Genomic DNA, 15,514 nt, shown 5'->3' with positions numbered 1-15,514 from the left:
CTGTGACACAACAGTGCCTCCTACATCATCCCAACTGTGCAGGGAGAAGACCACAATCCTTTGCATATCTGTAGTCCAGGAAATGGAAACTCCCTCTGATGGTTACAGTCACATAGAATCCTGCTGAAGCCTCAAGAGCAGCCCAGGAACCTCTCCCTTGCTCTAGTGTCAAGGCCTCTCCATGTCATGGCCTCTCTGTGTCACCCCTCTTTGAGGGATGGCTGGCTTTCCTCACAGCCTGACTGCTTCTAGAAGTCAGACTCTTTGCATGACAGCCCAAGGCTCCCAAGAGTCCCAAGAGAATAGGACAGAAGTGATAATCATCTTTTGTCCTGAGTTCAGAAGACACAGTATCACTTGTTCTCGTTCAAGTTCTAATGGAAGAAGAGCGTTGGAGAAGAGAGGCCATTATAACCACCTTTGGGAAGAATGTACTCTACAATAGCATCCCGTGGGAAACCTGGGGCCTCATTGGAATTGTGGTAACTCAGAGAGGAGTCCATGAAGACACTCCTTAAAAAGTTGCAGAGGCAAGGAGGACAAAACCAAAAGCTAGGGACCACAGCGATCGTTTGTAACAGAAGAATTGTCAGTGCCCTGATTCAGCAGTAATAAGATACAGCAGGAATGATATTAGAAGAAGCAGAGAAAACTGGAGGGCAGAGAAATGGCAAAGCTGCAGCAGGTATCACACTGTCCCCTCCCCTCAGTCTCCTCAGATCCCTAAGGGCTGAGACTGATAAGAAATCCTAAGGTCTGGCATCCCGCTGACCAGCCATTGCAGCAGAGAGCAGAGTCGGGGAAAGTGGAGAGACCACAGGGGATTGATGTCTAGTAGGTGTTCACTCTGTGAGAGACTAAAAGCCCAAGCTTTGGATGTGTACAACAGAGGCTACTGCTGCGGGAGGGAGATTCTGAGCTATGTGTGTGCAGTGTTTCAGCAATGTAGGCAACTGTGCAGGAAGGAGCTCTTAATACCCACAGTTCACTGATTGCCAGGGCCCCAGCCTGTATTTGGGAGACTGGTGGATAGAATCTGTAATGGATTCCCAGGCTGTGGAAAAGGTATTAAACACCTGAGCAATATGTAGACCAAGACTACATAGGATCGCCAGTGCTAACAGGACTTACTTATCCCTGATGGATGGTCCATGGTTGTAGCTGCTTATAGTCTAATGCTAATTGGGTCCTCCAGAACAGTTTGCAGGAGAGGGTCTGCAGGTAGTTTCTGGGAACCTGCCCCCAGTTAATTCTGAATGGTAAATGAAAATGTCAATAACCAATAGCTGGGGAGGAGAGAGAGAGGCAGGGTTTTGTGCTCCAGGGTTTGGAGGGAGGAGAAGCCAGGAGACACCATGCCTGAGGTGTGTGCAGGACAGAGAAGCAGAGCCACCATGTAAGAGGGCCAAGAGAATTCGGCCCAGAGGGCTGCTCAATTACGTCAAGAGCAGCTAAGATTGAACTTAGAAATTAGTAAGTAGTAACTCTGAATTATCAGTGGGAGGTAGATTCTGGCAGCATGAAGGTTAGACAGCTTCCCAGGTATTGTGATGCCTAAGGCATATTAAAATATAAAGGGGTTGGGGATTTAGCTCAGTGGTAGAGTGCTTGCCTAGGAAGTGCAAGGCCCTGGGTTCGATCCCCAGCTCCGAAAAAAAGAACCAAAAACAAATTATATATATAGAGGCTGTGTTGTGTCTTTCTTTTGGGAACATGAACCTTTGAGGTAGGTAGGATCTATTTATAAATATTGAATACTACAGGAGGTGATGTCTCAAGAGCAAGAATGGTCCACATGGCTCTTTGACGTAGCAAGGTAAAAGTAGAATGAACCCTTGCTGGAGTGGAAACCATGTGGTCTACAGATGCTTCTCTGTTACCAACGAGTATCAGTAGAGTCTTTGTGATCCTTCCAGCTGGTTCTTCTCTGAGTGGCAGCTCCAAGGCTGGCTCTTTCAACTTAAAAGAACATGCTCCTCCCTTCCCTCAACAGTCCCCACCCTCCCATTTTCCTCAGTCTAAGAGAACCTTAATCTAGTTTGTGAGTGAGGAGGTCTGGGTTTATATGACATAAAATATGAACTCAAACGTCTAGTTTTGTAACTCTACATTCTTGACTTCTGAAACTCAGAATCCAAGATCTAACACAGATACTCTCTGTACTCTGCATTTATTATGTCCCTTACTGGATGCAGATGGCATAAAACTTAGCCATAGTAGTTTTTCAGGGGCCTAGTGAGTGTCACAAGGCATTTATTGTGGGTGGTATCATATAGGGTGAGATGTCTCAATGGACAGCATTAACCAATCAAGATTTAAACCTAGAGCTGCAAGAACCTAAAAGATCACCTATAGAGGGGATTAAGACCATGGCCACCTCACTCTTTGAAGACTCAAATATAAACTTTCAACAGGAAGAGACAAAAGAAGCATTTAAAGTAGTCAGGAGAGAACGAAAGAGACATTAATGCATAAAGTAGAGAGTGTGATTTGGAACGATGCAGTCATACTTGCATATCCAAGAAACACATTCTGGAAGGACAAAGTCAGTCAGGTCATAAAGAATATTATAGGAAGTATCTCATTGTACATTGATACCAATGATCCAAAAGATACACTTCAACCTGGCACTGAGTCTGAGCTGTGCTTTAGAACAATCAACTTGTGACATTGTCTAGGGCACAGAGACTATGGATCTGGTAGAGGGCAAAGCAGAGACCTGCCTGAGTTCCCTATATGGGGCTTCCATTATTACCTGACTTGTAAGTCTATTTCAGCTGTGGCTAAACCCTGAGCCTAGACCTGTGTTTCAAACTCCCCATGGGCATGTACCAAGAACTTTTTTCACCTTTTTGTAATGAGCCTGGGGTGGATCTCAGCATCCCTCCTCCACAAACCCACATCCTGTTATAGCTTTCTGTCCACTAACTTCTCCTAGATGTATTGTAGGCTCTAGGACCATGATTTCTCCTGGCCTACTTCCTACTCTCCAACTTCATGGCCCTATCCACTCTCTCCATGTTAATCATCCTGCATTCTCTTTGTTCCCTCCAAGGTATCATGTATCAAAAGCCCTGGGAAATCCTAGGCAAGTCATCTACTACTGAGCTACACCAGTGCGTGGCCCCTTTTTACATTATTTTGAAACAGTCTCTCTAAGCATTCCAAGTCAGCCTCAAACTTTTAACCCACTGACCCCAGCCTCCTCAGTACCTAAGATCATAGGGGTGGACCACTATGCCCAGCTATCAGATACTCTTGAATTTGCCTTCTCCACTCTTCTATATAATTCGTCTTTCTTGTTTGTTTGTCTTGAGCTACCTGCCACATACTGCCATGTGGAAGGGACAATGTAATTTAGTTCCTGCCCCTGGACCAGAGCTCACAGGGCATGGACCCCTACAAGTGCTGACAGTTGCTGTGGGTATGGGGCTTGTTTGTTTTATAATGTACATGTTCTCATGTTCCTCCTTCAGGGAGTGCTCTCCTTGTTAAGGTTAATGACTCTATGATAATAAAAAACAGCATAAAGTCTTGTAGGCGAGAATGTATTCCTTAGCAAAATGATGAATGTTGTGACCTTCAGGATAGCCCTTAAGGCTGTGGGAAAGAACTCTGAAAACATGAGTTCAAGAATGTATAAATTTCTCAACTATGCAAAATATAATTGTGCAATATGAATTGTGCGAGGGGCTTCACACACCTAAAAGAACAAAGGCAGGGCACTAATGAGCCAGCTTGTCAGAAAGATACACAGACAGGCAGATTTCTGTGTTCAAGGTGAGCCTGAGACAGAACAATGTCCAAGTATGCTGGGAATGGTGATCTCAGAGCCAGATCCCACCCAACTAACTTATTGTTTGTGTTTACAAAGGCAGACATCTTTGCGTTCATTTGCTACATTATAAAAATGTACTTGCTCTGTCTTTGTAAGAATCAAGGGGCTAAGGTCATAAAATGCTGATTTGCAGACTAATCAAAAGGAAACCTGGGTTAATGATTGAATTGATATGTAAATAAAAGACTAGGCTTTGGTTTGCAAGAGCTAATCTATCGACACAACTGTCTGAAGAGCGAGCTCAAACAGAACACTGAGCTGTCAGCTTGTTCTCATGATGGACTTTGAGTTGTTCTTTTGTCATTCCCAAACACCTCTTCCTCAGGAACCCCTCTCCAAGCCAAGGCTGGTCCTTGACAGCTACCCACTAGCATTCCTTTTTCAGGGATTTCCCCCCAAAAACCTGTTAATTGATCTTCCTACACTTAATTATTTTTGGTGTCCCCATCCTCATAGCTCAGCCATCATCCTTTTTTAAGTCTGATTATGATGTTCCTTCTTCTGGAGGCCTCTTCGGTTGCCCCACAGTCCACTTGATGGCTCTAATCAGCAGGAAACAGTCTAAAGATAATGTTGCCTCCTTTCTGACCCATGACTTTATTCAGGGATCTCTTTCTTTTTCTTTCTATCCTTTTCTTTCTCTTATCTACTGTTAGGAGGTTGAAAAGTGGAAATGGTAGAAGAAAGAAAAACACACAAAGCTGTAGCAAAGACCAGCTATAGAGGGCTGAGCTTCCTATTTAGGAATTGTCTTGATATCATAGGGGCTCAGATCAAGGAGGAACCACCTGCCTACAGACTCCTGACACTTCTGACTAAGGAGATAGTCACACCAGCTGTCTTCACCACTTGATTGCTAGAAAGTTAGCACCGACTGAGAGATCTCCAAGCACAATGGAGATTTGGGATCCTTGTAAATTTCCCTTAGTCTACAACCTGAAATGGCACTGGAAAGTGTTTGGATAGGCTTTTCAGCCTCTTTGTTTCCTGGCAAAGCCCTCCCTAAGCACAGGGGTGTCCACCTTCACCCCTATCATGTCATCCACATCTCAACTCTCTGGACAGTATTTAGTAGCATCTGTCATGTGCCTGTGTTAAGATGGCACAAGGCTGAACAAGACCCTATTCTGACATGGAGGTCTCATGATCAGTCAAGGAAAATGACGCACAGAGAATGCCTGCAGTGAGATGAGTGCTAAAAGAAAACATACGGACAGTGAATTCACCCCTGAAAGAAAGCATGAAAATAAATGGTTTGGCTTCCTCCATAAACCACAGACAGTCAGCACTGAGTAGCACTCCATAGATTATCTGCTCTGACCCATTCATCTGACATGTGGGAGACAGAGAGGGGAAGAGGCCACATACTTTTAAGACCTTGATTGATGTATAATGAATTCTTTCTCTTTTCCTCGTTGGTGACATGTCTATGCCTCCCAAATCATTTTTGGAAGTAGACAGAATGGAAATAATATACATATAAGAAGACTACTTGCTTCCCAGCTAAAAAAAAAAAAAAATCTCTGAGACAAACCTAGTCACTGTGGGTTAAGAACAATGATTACTCCTCTCCAGACCCCCTTCCATTTGCCTTGTCTATTTCAAAGTTGTTCCTTGTTGCATTTGGAGGCAGGGAAGCTGTTTCCAAAAGCTTTATTTTTCACTTGGTCCAAAGGCTTGGGAGAGGCTACAAAGCTTTAGAGGTTCATTCAGCTGGAGGTCCTGAGGCATCTGGTGCAGAGCGAAGGAGGGAGACCCTGCAGAAGCCTAGTCGTGCTTGAGAGTGAGGCACTCAAAGAGATACTCACCCAGAGATGCCTTGGGTCATGCCAGTCTGTGCTGGTTATGGCCCTGCCAGCCTACGTGGTTGGTCAGATTGTTGCCTATCTTCTCGATGAGCTTCACCTTCTTATCCAGGAATTGGCTTTCCAAAAAGACACAGAGATGAGCGTCTGTGAGGACAGAATCCAGGACATGAAGATTCAAGAGGGCCTGGTTTAGGTTCTTCCCCAGGGCCAAGACAGCTTCCATGGCCTCCTGGGTTTTACTTCATTCATCTTGAGCTGGTCTCTGCACATCCTGGAAGAGTGCATGGCCCCCACAATCATTCTGTAGCTTGAGGAGACACTCGGTGCCCTCGCATTTCTCCTTGGCCAATTTGTGGAAGAAGAGGCCAGCGCCCTCCAAAGCCACATTGTCCTGATCAAAAAGGAAGCCCAGAGAGAGGTAGGTGTAGGAGGTCCGCAGGTGCAGGTTGACCAGGCAGTTCACGGCAGCTTCCACTTCGGTGGAATAATTCTGACGAATCAGAGGTCATGGCTGATCCAGAGTATGGGGCTAAGCTGCAAGATCCATGCTGGCTGGTCCTAGGAGCCGAAGGTGGCGAGGAGATGGTCCTGGAGGCTGTGACTGGAGAGACTTGTAAGGCAGATGAAAGTTAATGAAGTGGGAGTCACCGGGTCTGAGCCATCCAAACACTAATGAAGAAAGACATAGAGCCACAGAACCTCCGAGGCACTGCTCTAGCATATTTTTAAAAATTGCATTTCTTTGTTTGCATGCGTTTGTGGGGTGGGGCGCACATGTGAATCTCAACCCGTGTGGAGGTCAGAGGATGACTTGTACGAATCAGCTCTTTTCCTTTTCACGTGGGTCCCAAAGAGCAAGTGAGGGTAGTTAAGCCTGGTGATTTCACCACTGCACCATCCAAGCAACTCCCCCATAGTCTTTTTAACCACTGTTCCACTCTATGATGGTCCGTTAGACTAAGGTTGTTGCCTATTCTGGGTGTTTTCTATAGTTGCATATTATCTCCATTGTGAGGGCCAAGTCGTTGGGTTCAGCTCTTTAGCAGGATAGAGTAAATAGGAAGATGGACCAAATGGAGCTGAGCACACGGGTACAGCATCCAGGAACAGAACCCACAAAACCAGGAGGAGGAGCTACCATGCCTGGGGCTGTGAGAGTAGCACCAGGGGAGGGCTAGGACAGGATTGTAAACTCAGGAAGCCTAGCAGTTAGCTCCTGTGTATGCTCAGTGGATTCCAAGATGATTTTCCTGGCGCCTGTCAGAGCACGACTAGCTTCTGTACAGCCAGCCTCTGCCAGTCGCAGGGGCTGGAAGACACACAGCATGGGGACAGGAGCGATGCAACTGGCCCTTCCATTGCAGCAGTTACTAAACCTGTGGGTTTAGACTCACCCTGCTAGCAACTCAGGGGAGGAAGGAAGCAGCTGGAGCCTCCGGTGGAGGAATAAAGGGGCTCCCAGAGGGACTGGCTAGAAGGTAAACTCGTTCAGCCAGAGGGTCATCAGGGCAGGGGCAGTGGACTTGATTCTCTTCCGGTGAGTGCAGGTGGAACTCCTGGGTGGTGTTTCATTTCAAAGCCATTGAAGTGGAATCTCACCAGTCAGTTTCTGTTGACTTTATACACACAATGAGATTCGAATGTTTACCTAGGCTAAAAGACAGGCAGGAAGGACTATTTGTGTGATGTTTCAAAGTCGAGGGATGGTGTTAGAGGGAGTACAGAGGAGGGGGACTGGGAGGGGGAAGGGGGAACTTGACCTGCCTGTCACAGCCCTGGGTCCCTTCAAACAGTAAAGGTTAAACAGAAATTCCCACAGAACCCTCCAGTCAGGATGAAAGGGCAATGGGCAGACAGCTGCGGGCAGCAGAGAATGTTTCAAGCCAACAATGATGGTGGCCCTCTGGATGGGAGGGTTCAACAGGAAGGTGAGGCCACGGCTGGAACTTCAGGGCCGTATAACGCATCTGGACCGCAGGTTCTCCCTCCACAGCCTTGGCAGATCAATAGATCCTCCGTGGATTGACTGTCTCCCATCCTCCAAGCTGCCTGTCCGTCCCACCAGGTAGGGCCTGCTCTCCCATAGAGTGTTCCCTCACGACCCTTTCACTTCCGCCCCGAGTGGCAGATTGTGTGAGCTTCTCTGAGTTCCTGTTCCTAACCCACATTCCAGGTCCTCTTTCACCTGTGCGTTGTTCCCAGAGTCAACAAATGTTGAAATGCATTGCAGCCAGTGTAAACTTGAGACAAAAACCCCACACTGGCGTGCCTTTAGAGCGGCGGAACTCAACCTGTGGGTCACAGCCCCTTTCACAGGGGTCACATATCAGAGAGCCTGCATGTCCGATATTTACATTATGATTCATAACAGTAGCAACATTGCAGTTCTTGTAGCCTCGAAGTAATTTTACAGTTGGGGATCCCCCACGATATGAGGAACTGCATTAAAGAGCCTCAGCGTTAGGAAGGTTGAGAGGCATCACTTTGGTGAGCATGAGCCGGACTCTGGAGCCAGGCAGATCTCAACCTATCCCTCATCTCTGACTAGTAAGGTGACGTAGCAACCTGACTCATCTCTGTACCTTGACTTCTTCATCTGTAAACTAAGCAAGAAGGGACCTTTCTCAGTGAATTGGTGACAGAAGGACGTCTAATGTGGTTTAATGCTTTGTGCCTGTTCGGGGGTGGGGAGCTGGGGGTGAGGGTGGGGGCTGGCTTAGCAGCAGCTTGAGCTCCTCTGCATTCCCAGAATTCACCTGTTCCCTGTGAGCCCTATGTCTTCCTGGAAGTCTTTAAAGCCAGTCAGCACCAGTGCTGATTTGATTCCAGTGCTGAACTCCATTTGGCTACAAGGATGCTAGGAGGCCAGCCTGGGACTCCTGCCTCAGCCTCCTGAGTGTACCTAGGGCTATAAGGAGGGTGTGGGGAGTTTAGAGAGGAAAGCCCCTGCTTCTGTGGATACCAAAAAAAGAAAAAAGAAACACTGTGAGGAAGTGGGAACTGTCTGGAGTACCTAGCAGGCAAGCAGGAAGTAGGGACAGAAGCTACTCCGACTTCAGGAAGTAGCAGTCATCAAAGGAATGCGCCTGATAATCTGCACTCATCGAAGGCTGGTGTCAGCGAGTCCAGAAGGCTGGCAGTTCAGTCGGTGCACGTCAGATGCTGCTGCAGGGTCTGCGGTAGGAACATCTCCACAGAGTAGGTTATGCAGCCCAGAGGAGTTCCTCTTACTCTCCAAATAAATGCCTTGTCCGTTTCCTTCCCCAGTGATTTGGCTGGCTGTTTGAAGCGTGTATCGTGGTTTCTGTTGGAAAGCGAGTTATCCTCAGAAAGTCCACATGGAGCCGGGAGATAAAACACAAAACAGCCCAGGGCTACAAGTCCCCGGTGAGTGCACAGGTCTAAGGAGCGGCCTCCAGCTGCTCTGCGAACTTCCCTAACAGATTTCAGCCACCCAGAGAGCACCAAGGTGAGGACGATGGGAGGTAAGAACAAGCCAGAGCCTCTTTCGTCAGAGTCCAGGGGGGAAGAGGAAGTGGTGGTCGTAACTTTGCTGGGAGACTGTTGGCCCAGAGTAGCCATTTGAGACCAAAAATTGGCATGTTTTATAAGCTACAGTACAGGCCGAGGAGTGGATTGAAGACTTGGACCCAGAAACACACACACACACACACACACACACACACACACGCACACGCACGCACGCACGCACACGCACACACACGCACACGCCATACATCTCATCGTAAATCAACTTTGCTTCCACTCCTTGAGGTAGGAGCTGAAATATTTCTGACATTACAAAGGGACCTCAGTTCCTATTTGCTCACCTGGGGATCCACGACCAAGGCGGCTGTGCCACACCCACCGTTCATGATCTGAGTGGATTCTTCCGCAGAGCGCAAAGGCCAGCCCAGGGATCTGCTGAGATCAGGACTGCTGATTGGCTGGTTTTTAAACTTTCCCCCTTTGCACCCAGGTTCTGAGTGGGTCTCCAGTCCCAGAGGAACAGGCTGTCATGAGTGATGGGCCAGCAGGGAGTCTTGGATCCGTTTTTCTCATTGGCCAGCGGGTCATTCTTAGCAGGGTTGGTTACTCAGGTCAATATACTCCGTAGAACTTGTCTAAGTTTGCTGGAAATAGAGGCAGGTAGTGTCACTGTGCGTGTGGGTGGCTGGTTTCTCTTTTCTAGACCTCAACTGAAGAAGATTAGAGACAGTTCAGGTAGGGACCCAGCAAACCCCGAAGTTTGTGTTTCTGATCTCCCTCAGATAGGTACTTGTGTTTGCCACTCGCTTGTTTTAGTTCGGGGACACTTCTGTCAGGGAAGGCGTAGCTCTTTTCCTTCTTTAGTTTAGGAGAATTGGGTTTGTCTCAGACGACAGTTGAAGGCTGTGGTACAAAGCTACTTACCTCCTAAACCAGAGGCTTCCTTAGCTTTGACTCGTATTGTGGAGGTCGGTGCTACATGGCTATGACGTGTCCCCAAAGACCCATGTGGTAAAGGCTAATGCTAGTCCTGAGATGTTAGGAGTTGTGGAGGAAAGAGCACAAGACAGAAGAGACGTTCTAGATCGAAGCTGAACCACTGAAGTCAACTCAGGGAGAGGGTGACAGAGGCCTGCTCCCATTTTAGGGTCTTAGTTTACTCAGAGGTCAGAGGTCCAAGAACTGTGGTGGGCAGACTGTACAGAAGTCACTAGGTCCCAGTGGGATCTCCCCTGGTCAAGTATGTGCAGGATTTGTGAATTGTTTCTAAGCAACAGGATATGATATGCGTGGGGGGGGGGGCTGTCACTTCTAACTACACGTGATGCCCATCTTAACAGAATTCTCTGCTAACCGCTCTTTTCTGGCTTTGGCACGAAGAAGACCACGTGGCAAGAAGACTCAAGGGGCCTCCACCTGACAACCCATTGGCAGCTGTCACTAGGCACGAGACCCCTCCCCAGTCGAACTTCGGATGGGACTTTAATTCTACCCAAAACTGGATTTAAGGCCTGCCAGGAGGTGCTGACTCGTGTTGTTTCAAGGCCCTAAATGGGTGGTCATTTGTTATGTGGCAAAACATCTTTAATACAGCGGAGTATCGAGTACCTAAGATGCCTGACGTCCTGTAAGCACGAGGATTAGCTCCGTGTGCTTCCAGCCCTATGCTACTCACACAAATCTGAGCAAGTGTAGCTACTGTTACATGCTGGATTGCAGGTCATTGTCTTTCTAACTCCAGGCTACTCGTCCAACTTTAAATCCTTATTTTATTAGAGCTCATTTTCTGGTTTCTTGCTACTGATTCCAAACACCATAGTTACACACACAGACACACACACACACAGACACACACACACACACACACACAAAACGGTGAGTGGGGGGAGGGGAGAGAGAGAGAATATGAATCTCCTGCATTGTACCAAATTCAATCAGGGATCAACCTGAAGTAAAGTGCCTCCAGCAGAAAGGAGATTTCCTCTGAGGTGTCCTAAGGACCTGGAGCAAGAGGCTTTGATATGATTTGAGTGGTGTGTGTGTGTGTGTGTGTGTGTGTGTACATGTGTATGTATGTATGCATGTATGTGTGTGCATTACAACCAGGAGTTTAATAGAAGATAAAGACACTGAGTTCCTTTTATTTGCAGATTTGCACCAAGGCAAACTCAAAGTCCTCAGTAAGATGCTAGCCCAGGGGCCACCTAGAATCTCAGGTGTAGGAGCTCCTGGTCAGAAGCTCTCTGAGGCACCAGGCATGTAGTGCACAGATCTATATGCAGACAAAACACTTGGACACATATTTTTTCGATTTTAATCAGTTCTGTACATTTATTACTAAGAATTAAGGTCACAAGAATGCCTTTGTTACAAATTTCTGCAGACTAGGAAATCCAGTGATACACTCTAGTTATCACCTTCCAACCAAACCACCTCAAATTCCATTTACATCTTTTCAAGAGATCGAATTGCATCTCAGACTTGAGGTTTCTAAAGCTCATGGTAGGCTAGAGACTCACCTGCTCCTCTTTGGGCCTAATTAAACCCTGAGGGTCTAATGAAGTCACTCACGTGCATTCGAGCTGTGCATTCCGTGTAGGTCACCGGGGGCCAGACTGGAAGAGAGCCCAGAAAAAGGAGAGAATCAAACGCACCACAGAGTGCACGAAGAGATTATGCCAAACGACGCTGCACAGTGTCGTCTTAGAGAAAAGCTTTCACATCTGACGCACAGCATTATCTGCAGTACAGACGGTGTCCCATGTAGGCCTAAGACTATCCTGTGTTTCCCTAGCCTAGCACTCTCAGACAGATCCTACTCAGGATACAGGCAGAAAGTACAGACGTGTCTAATGGGCAACTACTTCCGTAGCGCTGATTTCCATGAAGACTTCTTGGTTTTGTTTTGTTTTCTTTTCTTTTTTCTTTTTTGCTTGTTTGTTTGTTTGTTGACTCCACATAAATCTTTTCACCTTGGCATAGGGTTGTCATTCTGTATTAACAGCAATGACGACACCTTTCTCCAGGGAGTTCACTTTGAATCTCCCACACGGTTGAAGGGAAGAAAGCCTCTTGGCACTGCGGTTGAAGGTCAGCTTTCTCAGGTCTTTTGCTACCATTTTAGGATGTGGGACTTCCAAGTCATGGGAGGAATCTTGTTCGATAGGATATCTGAGGAGATCCTGGGCTCGAGCTTCGTTAAACATCTCTGATGGCTTCACAGTGACGGGCAGAAGCCTCGAAAGTTGGCTCTAAACAAATTCCTTAGTCCTAGGAAAGACCGAAGTCAAAACTCCAACTAGCAAAGGAGACGCCCACCCATACACATAATTTTTTAAATCTAAAAAATGTGGGACAACCAGACTGGAGAGATGGCTCAGTGGTTAAGAGCACTGACTGCTCTTCCAGAGGACCCGAGTTCAATTCCCAGCAACCCCGCATGGTGGCTCACAACCATCTGTAATGGGATCTGATGCTCTCTTCTGGTGTGTCTGAAGACAGGGACAGTGTACTCATATGCATAAAATAAATAAATCTTTTTTAAAATATATGTGAAATAAAAAATAAGAAGAGGGGGTTGGGGATTTAACTCAGTGGTAGAGCGCTTGCCTAGCAAGCACAAGGCCCTGGGTTCGGTCCCCAGCTCCGGAAAAAAAAAAAAAAAGAAAGAAAGAAAAAGAAAAAAAATAAGAAGAGACACTCATTCTGAGGACTTGAAGCACCCTATCTCAACAGAGCAGAAAAGAAAGATGTTAGCATATTCCATTTCCTCCCAACTGTGCTTTTCTGGAATTCTAACATGTTCTATGAATAAAATCAACACTGTGGACAGTCCAACTTCGGACAGGAAAGGAGTGGGACCAGAGGTTGACAGATGTCTGTAAGTGGCAGCTGGACTTCTGAGAACAAGAGAGCAGAGGAAGGATGAAGTCCTTGGCTTTCCTTGCCAGGGTCTTCCAGGCTGGGTAGGTGCTGGGCACTTCCTGTCTGAGAGCATCTGACCAGTGCTAGGTGGTCACTCACTCACTCAGGAGTAAGAAGGAGCAGAAACCTAGGCAGGCAAGAACATTCCAAAATCTGTGCAGGATGGGCAGATGCAGGAGTGCTTGCTGTGGCTTTGAAAGAGTTAATGAAACCCCAGCGGCCCCCACATCATTTCCTAGGCCCTCCCAATCAGTTTTGAGTTCGACTCTGCAGGAGAAGGAGCAGCCTTCAGAAAGCAGGCAGATTTATAAAACCACAATACTTAAAGGCATGGGTGTGAGTGTGTGTGTGTGTGTGTGTGTGTGTGTGTGTGTGTGTGTGTGTGTGTCAGTTACTGTGCCTAGAGGAATCAGAAGTGTTTTAGGTTGCTATTCTGTGGCTGTAATAAAAGGGACCAGCATTAACTTGAGGTGTGTGGGGGGTGGTATCTGACTTATACTTCCGGTACTCTTGTAGCAGCAGAGCAGGAACCCAGGAGGAAACTCTCTGTGTCTGTGTTCTCTCTCTCTCTCTCTCTCTCTCTCTCTCTCTCTCTCTCTCTCTCTCTCTCTCTCTCTCTCTCTGCTACCTTACACAGCCTATGCCCACAGTGGGCTGCCTCCCCTCCCCACAGGCCGATCTGACTGGGTAATTCTTCAGCAAGATTTCCTCTTCTCCATGTGTCTGAATTGGCCCAAAGTGTTGATTTATATTTTGACTTATGGGGAACAGTGCCCTATGTAGCCCAGACTGGCCTCAAAAGTCTATGTAGTGGAGGAACTCATGATCTTCTGTCCCCACCTCTTGAGTGACGAGTTAGTTTTAAAAGTCTATGTGGCTTCGGGGCTCCAATAGAAGGCCCCTTAAGTCCGGGATCCTGTCCCTGGCCTTGGCTGTGGTCTGCAGTCCCACAGTCCTTGTGCCTCCCGGGCTGCACATCCCGCAGCGAGGCCGCCTTCTGCAAGGATCACCCCCACCGGGAGCTGTACCTGGCCCTTTGTCACTAGCTGCCAAAGAATTCAGAAAATCAAATTTATTTCCCGCATTACAGCCTGAGCGCCCTTTTGTGCCGAGAGCTCTCTTTAACTTGAAATTCCAGCAGACATTGTGTTGGCCTTTATGGCGCGAAATAAAAGCCAGCCGTCTCCTGCCCCGGGCCGCCGCCCCTCAGCGCCGACTTCCCAGCCCCGTGGGAACTGCCCTGTGAGTCAATAAAGACGCTAACGAGCCGAGAGACCGCCAGCTCAAGGCTTTCCCGCCGCCGGCTAACCCGAGGAATTAAAAGGACACCTTGGGTTCAGGAGGGTGTGTCTCCGCTTGGCAGCAGAGTGAATGGAAAAGGAAGGACCCTCTGTTTCTTACCCCTGTCCCCAAGCCCGGGTGGCACTCAGCCCGACCGGCTTCCTCTCCTGCAGCAAAGGCAGGCTGATCTGAAAATGCCTAGGGCACGGATGCTATCACCTCCCACCATCACGAAAGGAATGCAAGGGTTACCTTGTAAAATCTCTTCATCCCCCAAACTTTTGGTTATGCAGGGACACCTTTTTTTTTTTTTTCTTTAAAGGCAGTCTGGAGAAGTCCACATGCTCACAACACATAGTGCCGTGAGAAACAAGCCAAGAGGATAAGGACAAATTCAGTCCAGGAAGATCTTTGCGGAGACCATCGAAATTCGTACAGAAGAAAGGAGTCTGTTGTAAGATGCTAAGTTCCTATTATTGGAAACACACCACCTCCTGGCTCTCTAGCACTAGGGCATCAGGCCTTACCTGCATGTACTCCACACTAGCACACACAGAATTCAAAGTAAATTACCGTCGTCGTTACTATTTTTGCAAACTCGAACCCAGCAGTGATGGTAGAAACCTTTCACCCCAACGCTCTGGAGGCAAAGCCAGGAGGATCTCTGAGTTCTGAGTTTGAGGCTAGCCTGGTCTACAGATGGAGTTCCAGGACAGCTAGAGCTACACTGAAAAACAAAACAAAACAAACAAACAAAAAAACCCAAACAAACAAAACTACTAATATCAGCACTGAATGCCGTTATTTGTTTGTTTGTTTGTTTGTTTGTTTGGATTTCTTTTTGAAAGTGTCTGGATGTCCCTCCATCCTGCAAACAGAGGAAGACAATATAAAGAAACTAATGCTGGGTTATCCAACCCGTAGCACTCTTCTTACATGCGTGCATGTTTACGTTTCTTCATAGACACACACACACAAAAGTGCCCAGCCTACTCCCACTTCTCCATAATTAGACAAAACAGTGCTATTCGCTGTTTGGGGGCGATCCAGTGGCGGCTGAGAGGCCTAATCAGGTAAGAGGACCGCTTGAACTAAACTCCCCAGCGGGAGCAGGGCCAAGCCTTGCTAGGTTCCAGGTGCTTTTCATCCAGCCTCGCGGGTAGCTCCCGCTCCC

The 15,514-nt window shown here is 47.5% G+C and overlaps 1 long non-coding RNA gene across 11 annotated transcripts; it reads left to right on the top strand.

Moving 5' to 3' along the window:
• Window positions 1–73: 73 nt before the first annotated feature.
• Window positions 74–15,275, top strand: LOC102554403 (uncharacterized). 11 transcript variants are annotated; one of them, XR_015633136.1, is made up of 4 exons: window positions 6,977–7,124; window positions 7,571–7,711; window positions 8,914–9,131; window positions 10,516–10,917. It is a non-coding gene; the product is annotated as an uncharacterized LOC102554403 (long non-coding RNA). The 11 variants fall into 11 exon arrangements; XR_015633139.1 differs by lacking the exons at window positions 6,977–7,124; window positions 7,571–7,711 and adding an exon at window positions 74–685 and having other exon boundaries at window positions 10,519–10,917; XR_015633135.1 differs by lacking the exons at window positions 6,977–7,124; window positions 7,571–7,711 and adding an exon at window positions 74–685.
• Window positions 15,276–15,514: the final 239 nt, after the last annotated feature.

Source organism: Rattus norvegicus, chromosome 11 (genome assembly GCF_021556685.1).
Source record: "Rattus norvegicus strain SHRSP/BbbUtx chromosome 11, alternate assembly SHRSP_T2T, whole genome shotgun sequence".
In the NCBI taxonomy this organism is placed as follows: domain Eukaryota; kingdom Metazoa; phylum Chordata; class Mammalia; order Rodentia; family Muridae; genus Rattus; species Rattus norvegicus.
This window is presented reverse-complemented; position numbering and strand designations above follow the sequence as displayed.